Below are 17,225 nucleotides of genomic sequence, written 5' to 3'. Positions count from 1 at the left end.
GAAGCTAAGACAGGACAAAATGCCCCAAGAGCAACATTTTGAAGAACACACAGGAGCTGAGAGATGAGCTGGAACACAACCCGGGATCAGCAGATGCTTGCCACATGCCTTCCCAGCTAACAAGGTTTTCTGGACACCATTGGCCTTCCTCTGGTGAAGGTATACTTGTGTTGACACCTTAATTTGCACATTTTCATGGCCTTCAGACTGTAAATTTGTAACCGAATAAACCCCCTTTATAAAAACCAATTAATTTCTGGTATTTTGCATAACAGCAGCATTAGCAAACCAGAACAGCCCACATATAAGTTCAGGAGTGATCAGGGAGCAGATGGCCTGAGAAGCAAATAAACACAGAGAACGGAATTCCCCATGATTGTCTTCCTACCAATCGCCCCTGATATTTTCTGTAGGTAATATGAGCATCCTCTACAGGGCTGGAAAGACAGCTATGTATATCTCCTCTGTGCTTTGTATTCATAGTTTCTCTGATAGAAATGGAAGAGAATTATCTCTGATATCACGTTCCACTATCCCAAAGAAGGAATCTAATTGTCTTAGCTTTTGTCAGGTGTTCTGATTAACTGGATTTAAATGAGTTGTTAAAAAATGGTGTGATGTATAGAATCTGGCAAAGTCTGAAAGAAGATAGGAGCTACCAAAGATAGAGCATTCAAAAGAATCTTTTCTTGAGTGATGTCTTCAAAATGTGGAAAAACGACATCCCTCAAAATAGAAATGTCTTACCTCAGAAGAAACAACTAATAAAAAGACAAATCCCACTTGCTTGGAACTCTGGAGGACAGTAGAGACTTGAGAAGGACTCCACAAATACTGAATCAAAGAAGAGAGAGAAAAGAAAAGTAAACACCAGAAAAGAAGTTAGGAGAACTGTGAATCAGAGCTGCCAGTCCAGACCCACCCCCCTTGCTTGGTCTCATGTGGCTTAAGAGTCACACAGTATCAGCATGGCCTGGGCACCTCCTGCCATGTTTGCAGATCATAGAAACACTCAGGGCAGTGAATTTGAACTCCACGCACCTTCAGACAAGGCACCCAAGGCCACAAAGACCCAGGGTGGAACCCAAGTACCTGGTGAGCATGTGCAAACAAAAGAGCCCTCAGGGAACAAGAGATGTGCAGCAGAACTGGTGGCAACCAGTGCACCAACCCATTCTCTAATTGCTGGTGCACCGAAACAAACAAGCAAGCAAGCAAACAAACAAACAAAAAATGAGTGTTTTTGAAATTCGGTCGCATCTTGCTCTCTTGGGCAGGATACCCAAAGATGGAAATTAGCAGAGGAAGAAAGTCTCATGGAAATAAAAAGAGAAAACTGAATGGTTGTAAAGTAGGATGGGCCCTGGGATGGAAAAATGTAATGAAAAGGGGATACTGTGTGAAGGAGAGCAGTAGGGCAGATCATAGGAGTTGGGGAGGAAAATCTGCACAAAAACAAACAGAACATCTTAGGGTTCCTGGAGAAAGAACAGAAGAAAAGAGAAGGAGAAGGAAGTGAAGCATTTGCACATAAAAGGGGAATCTTAAAAGTTTCAGTGCATGTCTAGGACAAGAAACAGATGCAGAAGTCCAGTGGAAACCTGAACAGTTATGTACTGGCTGCTCTAAAAGTCAATAAAAGCTGGACCTAGTGTTGATGAAAAGCCTCAACACATGGCCATTCTACAATAAAACACTAAGCAAGAGAAAGAACCTGCCTTTTAGATTAGCACATCAAAATAATCAGCAAAAATAGAGAACAATTAAAATAAGGGAACAAATTAAAACTTCAGAAAAGACATGCTTTGAGACAAATTATCAAAGAAGTTTAAATAAATCTCCTAAATCAATTCAAGGAGCTGCAGGAAAATATGTATAAATATAAACTAAATGGATATAGAGCTAAATGATATTAAGAAGACACTAGAACCTGAAAGTATGAAATGAAATATAGTAGATATTATGGGGATGAAGAATACAATAGTGAAGATTAAAAATACATTAGATGCATACAATAGAAGATTTGAAGAGGTAGATGAAATTTTCAGTGAACTACAAGACAGGAAAATCAAAATCATACAATCAGAAGAACAGATAGAGAAAATAAGAATTAAAACAAACAAACAAAACAACCGAGCAGTGTCTGAAAGTCCTGTCTAATGGCATTAAGTGTACCAACATTTGCATCCTGGGAATCCCTAAAGAAGAGAACCAGGGAGGGGCAAAAGTATTTGAAGAAATTATGGCCCAAATTTTCCTAACTCTTACGAAAGACATAAATACGCATGTCCAAGAGGCAGAACGTATACCAAACAGAATAATCCCTAATAGACGTACCTCAAGACACATAGTAATCAAAATGCCCAGTACCAACGATAAAGAGATAGAGAGAGAAGTCTGAACGCAGCAGGAGAAAAAGTGATTCCTCACATACAAGGGTCCTCAGTAAGACTAAGTGCCGATTTCTCATCAGACACCGTGGAGGTGAGAAGATAGTGATATGATAAATTTAAGGTATTGAAAGAGAAAAACTGCCCAAAGTTCTTTAACCAGCAAAACTGTCCTTCTAAATGAGGGAGAGTTTAAGACAACCAAAGATAAACAAAAGCTGAGAGAGTTTGTCACCAGAAGACCTGCCCTAGAGGAACTACTGAAGGGAGATCTTCAGGGTAAAAGCAAAGTCAGGAGAGAGGGGCCTGGAGCAGGGTGGAGAAGTGGAGATACTCAGTAAAGGTAACCAAGTGGGCAAATGCAAAACAGAATAGTATTGTAGCCTCAATATAAAACTATACTCTCTTCCTATCAGGGTCAGAATACAATCGAATAAGAAATAATCATACTTCTTGATAATGGGCACAGAAAATCTACTTTGATAATTTGGGACAAAAACAACATACAGAGGGGAAATGATGGGATATAAGGGCAGAGAATGTGTATGCTATTGAAGTTAAACTGATGTATTTTCAAAACAGTAGGTTATAGACATAGGTTGTATAATAGAAATCCCAGAGTAATCCCAAAGGAAGTATTTAAAGTATATACAGAAATGTAAATGAGAAACTGATCCATCAGTTACATCATAAAAGATCAATTAAACAGAAAAGGATGCTACAATAAAGGAAAAGAAAGGCAAAATAAATGTAAGAGGAATAAAAAATCAACGGACACAATGGCTGAATTAAGCCCTGCCTTTATAGTAATAGCACTGAATGATAATGGATTAAACTCCCAAATCAAAAGATTGGCAGAATGGATAAAAGAAAAAAAAAACACACAATCCAACTATATTTTCTTTACAAGAGATTCACCATAGATCCAAAGACACAAATAGATTGAAAGTTAAAGGATGGAAAAAAAAACAACCCATGCAAATGGTATCCAAAATAGACCTGTACTAATTACTAGCTATACTAATACCCAACGAAATAGACCTTAATTCAAAAGCTGTTACAAGAGACAAAGAAGGACATCAAATAGTAATAAAGAGTCTAAATTCACCAAGATGAAATAACAATCACAAATATTTATGCACTTACCCACAGTGACCCAAAATACATGAGGCACACACTGGCAAAACTGGAGGGAGAAATAGAAACCTCTACAATAATAATTGGAGACTTCATACAACATTTTCATCAATGGATAGAACATCTAGACAGAAGATCAATAAGGAAAAGAAAACTTGATTAATATTATAAATGAACTAGACCTAAGAGACATATACCTAACAGTGCAAACCACAAAGCAGAATACAATTTTCTGTGAAGTGCACATGGATCATTTGTGTTAGAGCACAAAACAAATCTCAATAAGTTTAAAAACATTGAAACATACAAAGCATCTTCTCTAACCACAATGGAATGGAGCTGGTAGTCAATAACAGTGGAGAACTGGAAAATCCACAAATATAAGGAAAGCAATCAATGGCTCAAAGAAGAAATCACAATGGAAATTAGTAAATCTCCTGAGATGAATGAAACCAAGAACACAACATTTCAAAACTTATGGGACAACAGTGAAGAAATGCTCATAGAGAAATTTATAGCCTTAAATATTCGTGATAAAAAAAGGAAGAGCTCAAATTAAAGACTTACCAGGACAGCTGGAAAAAAAGAACAGTAAACTTAACCCAAAGTGAGCAGAAGGAAAGAAATAACAAAGAGTAGAGCAGAAAGAAATAAAATCAAGAAAAAAAAAAATAGAATTAACAAAACAAAAAGTTGGTTATTTGAACAGATCAATGAATTTGAGAAACCTTAAGCTAGACTGACAAAGAGAGAGAGAACACAAATAATTAAAATCAGAAATGAAAGGGGAGGGCCTTACTACTTATCCCACAGAAATAAAAAGGATCATAAGAGAACATTAGGAACAACAGTATGCCAACAAATTGGACAGTCTAGATGAAATGAACAAGTTCTTAGAAACACACAAACAACCTACACTGACACTAGTAGAAATAGATCTCAACAGAACAATTACAGGTAAAGAGACTGAATCAATAATGAAAACTTCCCAGGAAGAAAAGCCCAAATCAGGTGGCTTCACATGTGAATCCTATCAAACATTTCAAGAATTGACACTAATCCTTCTCAAATTCTTCCAAAATATTTGAGGAGAAGGAACCACCACCTAACTCATTCTATGAGGTCAGCATCACCCTAATACTAAAGCCTGATAAAGATGTCACAAGAAAAGACAGACAGATAACCCTTATGAATATAGAGGCAAACATCCTCAACAAAATACTGGCAAATCGTATCAGCACATTAAAAGAATCAGACACCATCATCAAGTGAGATTTAGCCCAGGTATGTAAGCATGGTTCAATATAAAAAAGATCAATTTTTGTAATAGACCACATTAACAGAAAGAAGGCGGGGAAACCATGATTATCTCAATGGAAAGAAAAGAGTCATTTGCCAACATCTAGTACCTCTTCTTGATAAAGGCACTTCAAAAATTAGGAATAGAAGGAAAGTTCCTCAACATGATAAAGGGCATATATGAAAAACCCACAGCTAACATCATAATCAGTGGTGCAATATGGAAAGCTTCCCATCTAAGGTCAGGAACAATGCAAGAATGTCCACCATCACCACTGATATTAAATATTGTACTTGAAGTTCTAGCTAGAGCGACTAGGCCAGAAAAAGAAATAAAAGGCATCCAGATTAGAAAGAAGGAAGTAAAACTTTCATTACTTACAGATAACATGATCCTATATAGAGATAAAGTCCTGAAAAATCTACCACAAAGCTACTTGTGCTAATGAAAATTCAGCAAAGTTAGGGGCGGTGGGATCAACAAGTGAAAATCAGCCGTGTTTCTATACCCTAGTCATAAGCAAGCTGAGGAGAAAATCAAGAAAAAAAATCCATTTATGATAGCAACTAAAATAATCCAATACCTAGGAATAAATTTAATGAAGAATGTAAAGAACTTAATACACAGAAAACAACAAATCAGCAAATCATTGCCACAAGAAATCAAAGAAGACCTATAGAAATAGAAGGACATTCCATGGTTATGGATTGGAAGACTAAATATTGTCAAGATGTCATTTCTATGCAAAACTCTTTACAGATTTAATGCAGCCTATTTGCAGAACTGAAAATGGCAATCATTAATTTCATTTGGAAAAGTAAGGGGCCTTGAATAGATGAAGACACCATAAAAAGGAAGAGCAAAGTTGGAGAACTCCCACTTACCAATTTCAAAACTTATTGCAAAGTCGGTAGTCAAATCAGCATGGTACTAGTGAATAGAACAATATATAGATGAATGGAATCAAACTGAGAGTTCAGAAGTAGACTATAATATCTATGGCCAATTGATTCTTTTCCTTTAAAGAAAAAACTTTATTTAAGTCTAATTTATATACCATAAAATTCATTCATAGTATGTGTATAATTCAGTGATTTTTAGCTAATTTACAAAGTTTGCAAACATCAACACAATCCAGTTTTAGAAAATTTCCATCAGCCCAAAGAGATCCCTTATATGTTTTCTCATTTAATTTTATGGAGATACATTCATATACCATGTAATCATCCAAAGTGTACAATCAATTGTTCACAGTACCATCATATAGTTGTGTATTCATGACCCCAATCAATTTTTGAACATTTTCATTGCTCTAGACAAATAAAAAGTTAAAAAAATATAAATAAACATAAAAAAGAACACCCCAAACTTCCCATACCCCTATACCCCCTATTATACATTTAATTTTTGTTCCCATTTTTCTACTCATCTGTCCATACACTGAATAAAGGGAGTGGGAGCCACAAGGTTTTCACAATCACACAGTCATCCCGTGTAAGTTACATAGTTATACAATTGTCTTCAAGAATCAAGGCTACTGGGTTGCAATCAACAGTTTCAGGTATTTCCTTCTAGCTATTCCAATACACTAAAATCTAAAAACAGGTATCTATATAATGTATAAGAATAACCTATGAAAAGACTTCTCAACTTCATTTTGAGATCTCTCAGCCAATGAAACTTTAATTCTGTTTCATTTCTCTTCCCCCTTGTGGTCAAGAAGGCTTTCTCAATCCCACAATGCTGGTTCCAGGCTCATCCCCAGGAGTCATGTCCTACATTGCCAGGGAGATTTACACCCCTGGAAGTCATGTCCCACATAGGAGGGAGGGCAGTGAGTTCACCTGCCAAGTGACCAATTGGTTTTTGACAAGGATGTCAAGTAAACTCAAATGGGAAAGAATAGTCTTTTCAACAAATGGTGGGGAAATTGTATATAATATGCAAAAGTAAGAAGGGGAATTCCTATCTCACACCATATGCAAAAGTTAATTAATTCAAAATGTATCAAAGACCTAAATATAAGAACCAGGCTTACATAACACCTAAAAGAAAAGTCAGGGACTTATATTTAGGACCTTGTGTAAGGCAATGGTTTCTTAGAATTTATACCAAAAGAATGGACAACAAAAGAAAAAAAATTAGATAAATGGGACCTCATTGAAATTAAAATCTTTTGTGCCTCAAAGGACTTCATCAAAAAAGTAAAAAGACAACCTCCAAGAAAGGAAGAAAATATTTGGAAACCATACATCTGATAATGATTTAATTTCCAGAATCTATAAAGAAATCCTACAGCTCACCAAGAAAAAAGACAAACAATGCAAACAAATGGTCAAAAGATTTGTACAGGCACTTCAAAGAAGATACATGAATGGGCAGGAAAAGCATATGAAAGGCTCAACATCATTAGCTATTAGGGAAATGCAAACCAAAAAAACAATGCGGTACCATTTCACCCTTGTTAAAATGGCTACCATTAAAACAACAACAACAAAGTGTGGGAGAGGATGTGGGGAAAGAACACTCATTCATTTCTGGTGTGAGTGTAAAATTGTTCAGCCACTGTAGAAAACAGTTTGGTGGTTCCTCAGAAAATTATGTATAGAATTATTATATGACCAGAAATGGATTAGCTTTTACAATGCGGGTTTATTAGTTCACACATTTACAGTTCTAAAGCCATGAAAATGTCCCAATTAAGGCATGGACAGGTATATACCTTCTCTGAGCAAAAGGCTGTCCGCGTCGGGAACACCTCTGTCAGCTGGGAGGGCACGTGGCTGGCCTCTGCTGGTCCTCTGCTCCAGGGTTACATTGCTTTCAGTTTCTTATTTCAGTGGCTTTCTCCTTAAGCATCTGTGGGTCCTTTCTTAGCTTCTCTGGGACAAACTCTGGGATTCATCTCTTAGCTTAGCATCTCCAAACATCTTTCTGTCTGCATCACTAAGCAACCTTCTGGGTCCCTGTTAGCTCTGTTCAAAGTGCCTCTGCCTTTTATTCTTTTATAGAGGATGTAGCAAAGACCCACCTGAAATGGGTGGGGTCACATCTCCATGGAAATCATCTAATCAAAGGGTCCCAACGACAATAAGTCTGCCCCCAGAAGAGTGGATTAAAAGAACAGTCTTTCATGGGGTACACAGCACATTCAAACCAGCACACCCACCAAGTACAGGAATCAGATACATACAATATAAATTCTTAAATATACATGAAATTAGGTAAAGATATAAAATTTTAGTGTGAGGCAATGCACCACAGTCAGTAGGATATATATTAACCAGAAAAATAAAACATAGAAGATTTCAACATTTTTAAGTAGGTATAATGACTAAACTCTGGACAATGCTTAAATAGAAAATATATGTAAATTTCCCCTAAATGAAAAATAGGGTATTTATTAAAACTGAGCATTTACCAATTCAAAATGAAACTTTAAAAAATTAGATCACTAAAAAGCATGTTAAAAATCTCAGCAAATTAACAATAAATTATCACAAGAAATCATTAATGATAAATAATTGTCAATTATTTAATTAATAGAATTTAATTTAATCTTAAAAAAAAGTTAACATAGGTGACCACTGGGTGAAGCAAGGAACCAAGAACACAATAGTAAATATGATAGTAAATATTAATAGTCATAGTAAACAAATAGTAACAAATAGCAACAAATAGTAATGATATTGCTGGCATTGCTACTTATCAGTTTCTAAAGAATAAAACTGAAAGAATTTTGAGAGTGCCATAGAGTTAAATATTTTTCATAAGAAAAAAGAAAAATTAAGTTGTTAAGTACATCTTAGGAAGGCAACAAAATATTTTATAGAAACACTAAGATGAAGGAATTTAGAAAGTAAATACGTTAGAACAAAATAAACCAGTAGATTTTTAAAGAAAATTAAGAGCTAGATCTTTGAAAACAGTATCAAAGAAATTAGTCATAGTTAACATAAGAAAAAAAAAGACTAATCCTGAATAATTAAATAGATATAAGAAACATGAAATTATCACCTGTGCCAGTTTGAGTGTATTGTGTCCCCCAAATGCCATTATCTTTGTGGTTTTGTGTAGGGCAGAAGTTTTGGTGATGGTTGGATTTGCTTGGAATGTGCTCCACCCAGCTGTGGGCAATGATTCTGATGAGATGTTCCCATGGAGGCGTGGCTCCGCCCATTCAGGGTGGGCCTTTATCGGTGGAGCTATATAAATGAGCTGACTCGGGGGGAGGAAAGAGAGTGCAGCTGGGAGTGATGTTTTGAAGAGGAGCAAGCTTGCTAGAGAGGAACGTCCTGGGAGAAAGCCGTTTTGAGGCCGGAGCTTTGGAGCAGATGCCAGCTGCCTTCCTAGCTAACAGAGGTTTCCGGAGGCCATTGGCCATCCTCCGGTGAGGGTACCCGATTGCTGATGTGTTACCTTGGATGCTTTGTGGCCTTAAGACTGTAATTGTGTAGTGAAATAAACCCCTGTTTTATAAAAGCCTATCCATCTCTGGTGTTTTGCATTCTGCACCATTAGCAAACTAGAACAGATTTTGGTACCAGAGAAGTGGGGTGCTTTTGCTGCTGTGTTTGCAAATACCAAACATGTTGGAACGGCTTTTCCAATGGATAAGGGGAAGACTCTGGAAGAATTGTGAGAAGCTTGATAGAAAAGGCCAAAACTGTTTTAAAGAGACTGTTTGTGGAAATATGGACTCTAAAGATACTTCTGATGAGGCCTTGAACAGAAATGATGAATGTGTTGTAAACTGGAAGAAAGGCGATCCTTGTTTTAAAGTGGCAGAGAATTTGGCAAAATTGAGTCCTGGTGTCAGATGGAAGGAAGAATCTGGAAGCAACAACTTGGAATACTTAGCTGAGGAGATCTCCAGACTACGTGTGGAGGACGTATCCTGGCTTCTCCTTGCAGCTTATAGTAAAATACGAGCAGAGAGAGATAAACTTAGAACTGAACTCTTGGGTTCAAAGAAACCAGAAGTTGATGGCTTGGAAAATTACGGGCTTCCAGTGGGTAGAATCCCAGAAGCTACAGCCCAACCTAAGGACAAGCCAAGATTGGATAAGGAGTTAAGCAGAAAGGATTTGTGGAAACTCCTATTGTCTGATGGCTTTGAGCCCTGCATGCTTCATGCAAAGCCAACAGAATTTTTGCGAGATCTTTATAGACGGAGCCATTGCCGGTCTGGACTGGAGGAAACAGACAAGGAACAAACTGAAGGAAAAATTTCTTCAAAGACAGAGCCATGGAGTTTGTCCTGCGGGTTTTAGGAACTGTTTTGCTCCTGTTAACCCTGTTTTCCTTACTGTTTCTCCTTATGGCAATGGAAATGTTTATCCTATGAATGTCCCTCCTTTGTATATTGGGAGCACATAACTTGTTCTAAGTTCACAGATCCACAGCTAAAGAAAGATTGTGCCTTGGGACTGACCACGCCTAAATTGATTTTGATGGGATTTTGTACTTAACTTTTGTTACTGAAATGATTTATATTGTGATGAAATGAATGTATTTTGTATTTGGAAAGATAATGTCATTTTGGGTTCCAGGGGGTGGAATGTGCCAGTTTGAGTGTATTGTGTCCCCCAAATGCCATTATCTTTGTAGTCTTGTGTGGGGCAGAAGTTTTGGTGTTGGTTAGATTTGCTTGGAGTGTGCCCCACCCAGCTGTGGGAGATAATTTTGATGAGATGTTCCCATGGAGGCGAGGCCCCACCCATTCGGGGTGGGCCTTGATTGGTGGAGCTATATAAATGAGCTGACTCAAAGAGAGAAAAGAAGGGAGTGCAGCTGGGAGTGATGTTTTGAAGAGAAGCAAGCTTGCTAGAAAGGAACGTCCTGGGAGAAAGCCGTTTTGAGGCCGGAGCTTTGGAGCAGATGCCAGCTGCCTTCCCAGCTAACAGAGGTTTTCTGGATGCTTTGTGGCCTTAAGACTGTAATTGTGTAGTGAAATAAACCCCCGTTTTATAAAAGCCTATCCATCTCTGGTGTTTTGCATTCTGCAGCATTAGCAAACTAGGACATCACCCAAGAAACTAAACTATGAAACAAATTTAAGATTAAAAAATAATTACAAGAATTACTATTTATATGGTAAGATATAAAATGCCTAAGTCTACAAATACATTTTAAGGTTTGGGGGACATTTTCAAAGAACTATCAAGATGCAGTATTGATAGGTGAGCTATTTGAAGATTCCAGATTAAAACAAAAATATCTGGGCATATGAAAATCTAAGCCTAATATCTCAGTTCCCAAATTAAGTATTGCTCAATATAAAATCTAATAATCATGCCACAAAAACTATTTGCCATATGTATTTAGCAACACAAGGGAAGAATTTCAAAACTAACGTCTAAGCAGACATTCAAAACTAATGTCTACGCAGGGATGCAGTGATATAGTTCAGTCGTTTATTTGGTGGTCTGACGAGAACACGAATGAATCGAAACCTCACAGAGATATTCCTGTGACACGTGGTAGGACAAGGTAAGGAAGAGAAGGAGATGTTAACATTGATGTCCTTATCACACCCGTGCAGGAAAAGGGGTTATGAGAGAAAGTCTAGAGCTCCTTGGGGAGCATCTTGGCACTGTCCTCTGGTGTCCAGAGACGGTGTTAGGTGCACCGTGTTCAGTACTTTCCATGAAATTGTACAGAAATTAACACCAAATTTACATGTTTAGTCAGGACTCTAATTTTTAACCAATTGGAACTTGGTTAAAAATTGAACAAATTGAAAATCTCAATTCAACTATACTGAGATTTTCAAAGCTTCCTAAGTTTGCTATTAATTTTAAAATTTGATGTTTTTGCAAATTCCTATTTTTTCTGAAGTAAGCCTTACCTTTATTTTTACCCAGCAGTAACGCCCAGCTTATATGCCACGTCTTCTAGAAACTATCTTTTCTGGATGCCCACTGTGTTTTGTTGCTAGAAAATCTTACTACTGTAAACAAAACAGCTGAACAAACAACAAGGCACATGTGTTGTCATAAGCATGATCTGGTTATATCCCTGCCTGAAAGAACAGTGAGAGGATTCAAGCTTTAAATAGGAGGTCTGTTAATTCTTTAAGATTCCTTGCAAGTATGAAAATCCATGATTATATAATTGTATTTGAAAAGAATACATGAAGATATGACAACTCTTTGGAAGTTAAGATATAGATTTAATGCATTTCCAGTTAAGTCTAATGAGATACTTTATGAAACCTGACAGAAAGATCCTAAAATTCATTAAAGAAATAAATGAGTAAGACTACTTAATATATTCTGAAATTAAAAGAATAGTAATGGAATAGGAAAGATCTTACCACATATTAAAACTTATCATATATCAAGAATAATTAAACTTATACTGAAGAGGCATAAAAGACAGAGAAATAAATCACTGGAATAATATAAATCATAAATCATAGATGATACACTATAAAGGAATCTTTAACTGAGCAAACAATTACAAAAGGAAACAAAATCCAATTATTATTCTTGGAATAACGGGATAGCAATATAAACAAAGGAAAAAATAGGTTACTTCCATACTTTCTGCTGCAACACTAAAATAAAAATCCAATGTATGGAGAGATACATATGAAAGAAAAAATAAACCATTAAAATATTTTATAAAGTAGAACACTGTAAATATGAGCAGCACAATATTTTTATGTGAATAACAAAGAAAGAAGTGTACACATATAGAGTATATAAAATCAAAACAATTAGATTTGGGAACACATGACTAGTGCAATTCATAATATAAAAATTATAGATTTATCTCCTCTTTCTGAAACCAAAACATAAGTTGACGTTACTTACTACATACACAAAAAAACTAACAGTGCATTATGGTCCTGGGAAAACACTCTGAAAATGTGAATTGTGATGTGCTTATAGCCATAAGCAGAAAGAGCTGAAGGCAAACTGACAGTTGCAGACTGCGATAACCAACACACCCCGGTTGGCTTCAGGAGTTGACTGACTCACAGTATAGAAGGCTGGAGTCCATGAGCAAGGTGTCAGCAAGGACAGACTTTCTCCAGAGTCCACAGCATTCTGATGATGACTTCCCAGCAATCTTCCATCACAGGGCTATCTCTTTTTGTCTACTCCTCTGGTTTCTGCTTCTACATCCATTTTTTTGTTTATACGGACTTCAGTCATACTGGATCAAGGTCCACCCTCATTCAGTTTGGCCATACCTTAACTAGTGACATCTTCAAAGTTTCTGGTTACAGATGGGTTTATATTCACAGGAATGTGGATTAATATTTAAGGATGTCTTTTGTAGGGGGCATTATTCAATCTGTAACAGAAACCATGATTGAGATATCCATCTGTTATCCATACATCATCCATCTATCCATCCATCCTATCTATCTATACATCATATCTATCATCTATCTGTCTGTCTATTTATCTGATTAATCTTTATGCATATGTGGCAGAAGCAATATATGCAAATTAATCATAGGTGAACAGTACTCCACCTAATAAACATGTTCTATCTTTACTGACTTAACATATATCATTCCGATTCTTTACTGTTTTCATCAGGTAGCAGCCAATGGAAGGATGTGTACAAGTCCACACACACTTGTCATTGTATAATCCCTGGGCCATGAAAATCTCTCTACGTGCAGCTAAAGTGAAGAGATGGTTGTGCAAGTCTGAATTTAGACCCAGGAAACAGAATCAGTAAAACTTTACTTAGGGCTAAAGTAAAGAATTGTAAGATATGAGGCCACCAAGTTGCTCGCTCTGTCACCAAGGACGTGGCACAGAGACCTCAGAGTACCCCTCCCATGGGTTCACTTCCGGATTGCGGCTCTCCTAACCCCGCCGCTCCTCCCGTCCCTGTGGCTCTCCAACCATTCAGGGAGGTCCTTTGTGCCTGAGCAGACTGGAAGCAAGAGCCTCTTGGTCCTGTTTTGTGCTTTAGGTCAAACCACAACTGATTCCATCCAGGGAGACTTCGGTCTTTCCTGGTTTTAGAAAACATTGTAGCTGCAGTTATGGAATACAACTTACAGAACTTTACACTGATGTTATTTATCTTACTTGAGGCATTTGCCTTCTATCATCTCTGTAATTTCAGGGTGATTTATGTTAAGTCTCATGTAAATTGTTTGTGATTCATAACTAGAATGTGAAAATGCTGGGCCACTTTAGTGTGTGCAAGATGGGTCATTAGATAGAATGAAAAAATTCAAGGAGGTTGAAGGCAGACAATACCCTTTTATTCCTTGGCACAGGAATTTGATTTGGCAACTAGAACAGTGAAAAGTATTTTGAGTAATCTTGCACATGTAAAAAGAGAATGTAGGAGGTTCTACCCTCAGTTAGCACTTTGCAGATAAGGTAGATGGACATGTCAAACAAAATCACGTGTTACTGGAGGTAACTCTACAGCAGTTTATGTGCTGAAGGAGCAGTTTTATTTATTTGTAAGATATTAAAATCAGGTCTTATTCCTCATGCTTACAAAAATGCAGTTGCAATACTTCCCTTTATGCAGTGGTTTGCCTTTTAGGAATGAGTTTTTCACAGAAATTCCAAGTAGGGAGTATTAGATTACCTAATTTAATATAATCTTTTTCAATAAAGGATCTATCTCCAACATTAGAAAATTGGTGTGTTATTTCACAATTTTCCCAACATCAGATGTTGTATTTTAAATTATTTGTCTAATTAAATTTATAAGAATGACATATCCATATTATATTAATTTGCACTGCTTGGATTGCCTATAATCCCAAAGTTTGTCCATCTATATCTATCTATCATCTATCTATCTATCTATCTATCTATCTATCTATCTATCTATCTATCTATTTACCTACCTACCTACCTATCTCTCTCTCATCTATCTATTTGGGGTATGTGAATTATCTGTCCTGTGCAAACTCAAGTCAATCAATGCTTTCTAAGGGAATGTCTTCCTTGTGTTTACATTGGACTGATGTAGTTTTCCATAATTTTATGTCGAATCTTCTATGTCTTCTTGTATTCTCAGTAGAGCTGACAACATGCATCAGAATGTCCCTACTAGGTGGTATTGGTTTACTTTTGTTCTGGCCAACTGGCGTGTGTGTGTGTGTGTGTGTGTGTGGATCCATTTGCATTTATTGTCAATACTGTTTTCCTTAAACTTGTAATTTTATAGGACTCATGGGAATTATTAATTATTCTTTTCTATTTCTTTGATTCTATATATTTTAATTTTTTGAGCAATGTTTATTTCTGTTTCCTTAGATACCCAACTATATTCATCCCAGAAATCTACAGCTTTCTGGATCACACTTTGGAAAATATGTCTATGTTAAATATTCATGTAGTTTGCATACTGAGTTGTAATTAATTTTCCCAGAGACAATCAAGAGAATGCAGTAAATAAACCATTTTGTGTTAGAGAAAATAGGAATCTGTGCAGGTGGCCAATGAAAAGTATGCTCCTGCAGTTCAGTGACCCTCTTTGTGGGTCCCCATTAGGGGACTGTAAACATACAGATGTCAGCCTATGGGGTGGGAGGAAGAGGGTTACCTCACTGTAGCTTTAATTTGTAGTTCTTTATGAAAAAGGCTGAGCATTTTTCATTTGCGTTATGTATTTGTGTTTCTGTAACTGTTAAATATTTGGTTAAATCCTTTGTCTATTTTTTTGAATTGAGTATCAATTTTTAAAATTGATTTTAAGAATTATTAATATATTAGATGATGTAAACTTTTGGTTGTCCTATGGTGATAATTTTCTCACTTGTTTATATTTGCCTTGGAATTATATACACTTTTATAAATTGTAACAAGTCAAACTTATTAACCTTTATTTTTGAATTAAGATTTCAAATATAAAATTTCTAAGTATGAACACTTCATGAATTCTTAATGTATAAAGTCGATTTTATGGAACTGTCAACAGTAATTTGCCTTTAAATGTTAAAAAAATGTTGTCTAACTCCTGTCAAAAAAATTTGAGATTCACCATGATTTATACTATGAAATAATTATAATGATAATAATGGTAATAGCTATTCTTTAATACTGAGTATTATTGAGCTAGGAGCTTCATACAACATTTAATATTATCAAAGAAGATATAAAGTATGTTATTGTCACCATTACACAACAGAGGAATTTGAGACTTAGAAAGGTTAAAATATTTGCCAGAATAAGGGGGTAACCAGAATTTTTAAAAAATCATATTCACTCCTGAATCTATTTCTTAAACCACTATATTATACAACATAACTCTTATTTGTTTAATAAATATACTTAATATACTTATGCTTACTGTAAATTTCTAAGAGGAGATAAAGTATTACAAGTTTGAATCTATTATGTCGCCCACAAAAGCTGTGCTCTTTTAATCAATCTTGTGGGTGCATTTTGTGGGTGGGATCTTTTGATTAGGTTGCTTGCATGGAGAAGTGACCTACCCAACTGTGAGTGAGACCTTTTGATTAGATTATTTTCATGGAGGTGTGGCCCTACCCATTCAAGGTGGGCATTGATTAGTTTACTAGAGTCCTTAAGAGAGCTCAGGGGCCAACACAGACCCAGACACTGGGAGACACAGATAGAAAGATGTTTGGAAATACTAAGCTAAGAGATGAAGTCCGGAGTTTGCCCCCAAGAAGCTAAGAGAGGGCCCCCAGACACTTAGAGAGAAACACCCCAGGAGAACCAAGCAGAGAGGTGGAGGGAAGATAAGAGAGACAGAAGCCTAGAGACATATCAGAAGAAAGTCAATTTTGAAACCAGAAACCAGGAGCAAAGGACCAAGCAGATGCCAACCACGTGCCTTCCCAGCTGACAGAGGTGTTCCTGATGCCTGCATTTCAGATACCACTGTTCCTCAGTGAAGGTATCCTCTTGTTGATGCCTTAGTTTGGACACGTTGATGGCCTTAGAATGGTAAGTAGGTAACTTAATGAATCCCCTTTATAAAAGCCCATCCCATTTCTGGTATTTTTGCATTCCAGTGGCTTTTACAATTGGAACAAGAAGTTTTCAAACTTATTTGGTAAACACTCTTTTTAAAATGTTACGGAGATTGCATAGAATGCACTGATCTAAGTTCCATCTCCACCAGGTTAAAAATGTGAGCCAACTGTTAATTTATTTAGTAAATATGAAAATCAGGCACTGAGTATACAATGAGAGAGAGAAAAGAAGCATTAAAAAATGGTCAGAGGATAAAAACAAAGTGTTGACTTGACTCAGGACACATTTTTCCATTTGAGAAGGTTTTTCAATTAAGTGTGAACCAGGGGAATAAAGCATCGATGTTACAGGGAACTTCATCTGGAACTATATCCAGCAGGGTCTCTATGGTAGTTGTTATTGTGACTCACTGATATCTAGCTTTTCTCTCCACCCTTCATGCTGAAGATTGAA

Source organism: Choloepus didactylus, chromosome 5, assembly GCF_015220235.1.
Source record: "Choloepus didactylus isolate mChoDid1 chromosome 5, mChoDid1.pri, whole genome shotgun sequence".
NCBI classification, from domain to species: domain Eukaryota; kingdom Metazoa; phylum Chordata; class Mammalia; order Pilosa; family Megalonychidae; genus Choloepus; species Choloepus didactylus.
The sequence above is the reverse complement of the archived record's forward strand: the minus strand, read 5'-3'. Positions refer to the sequence as shown.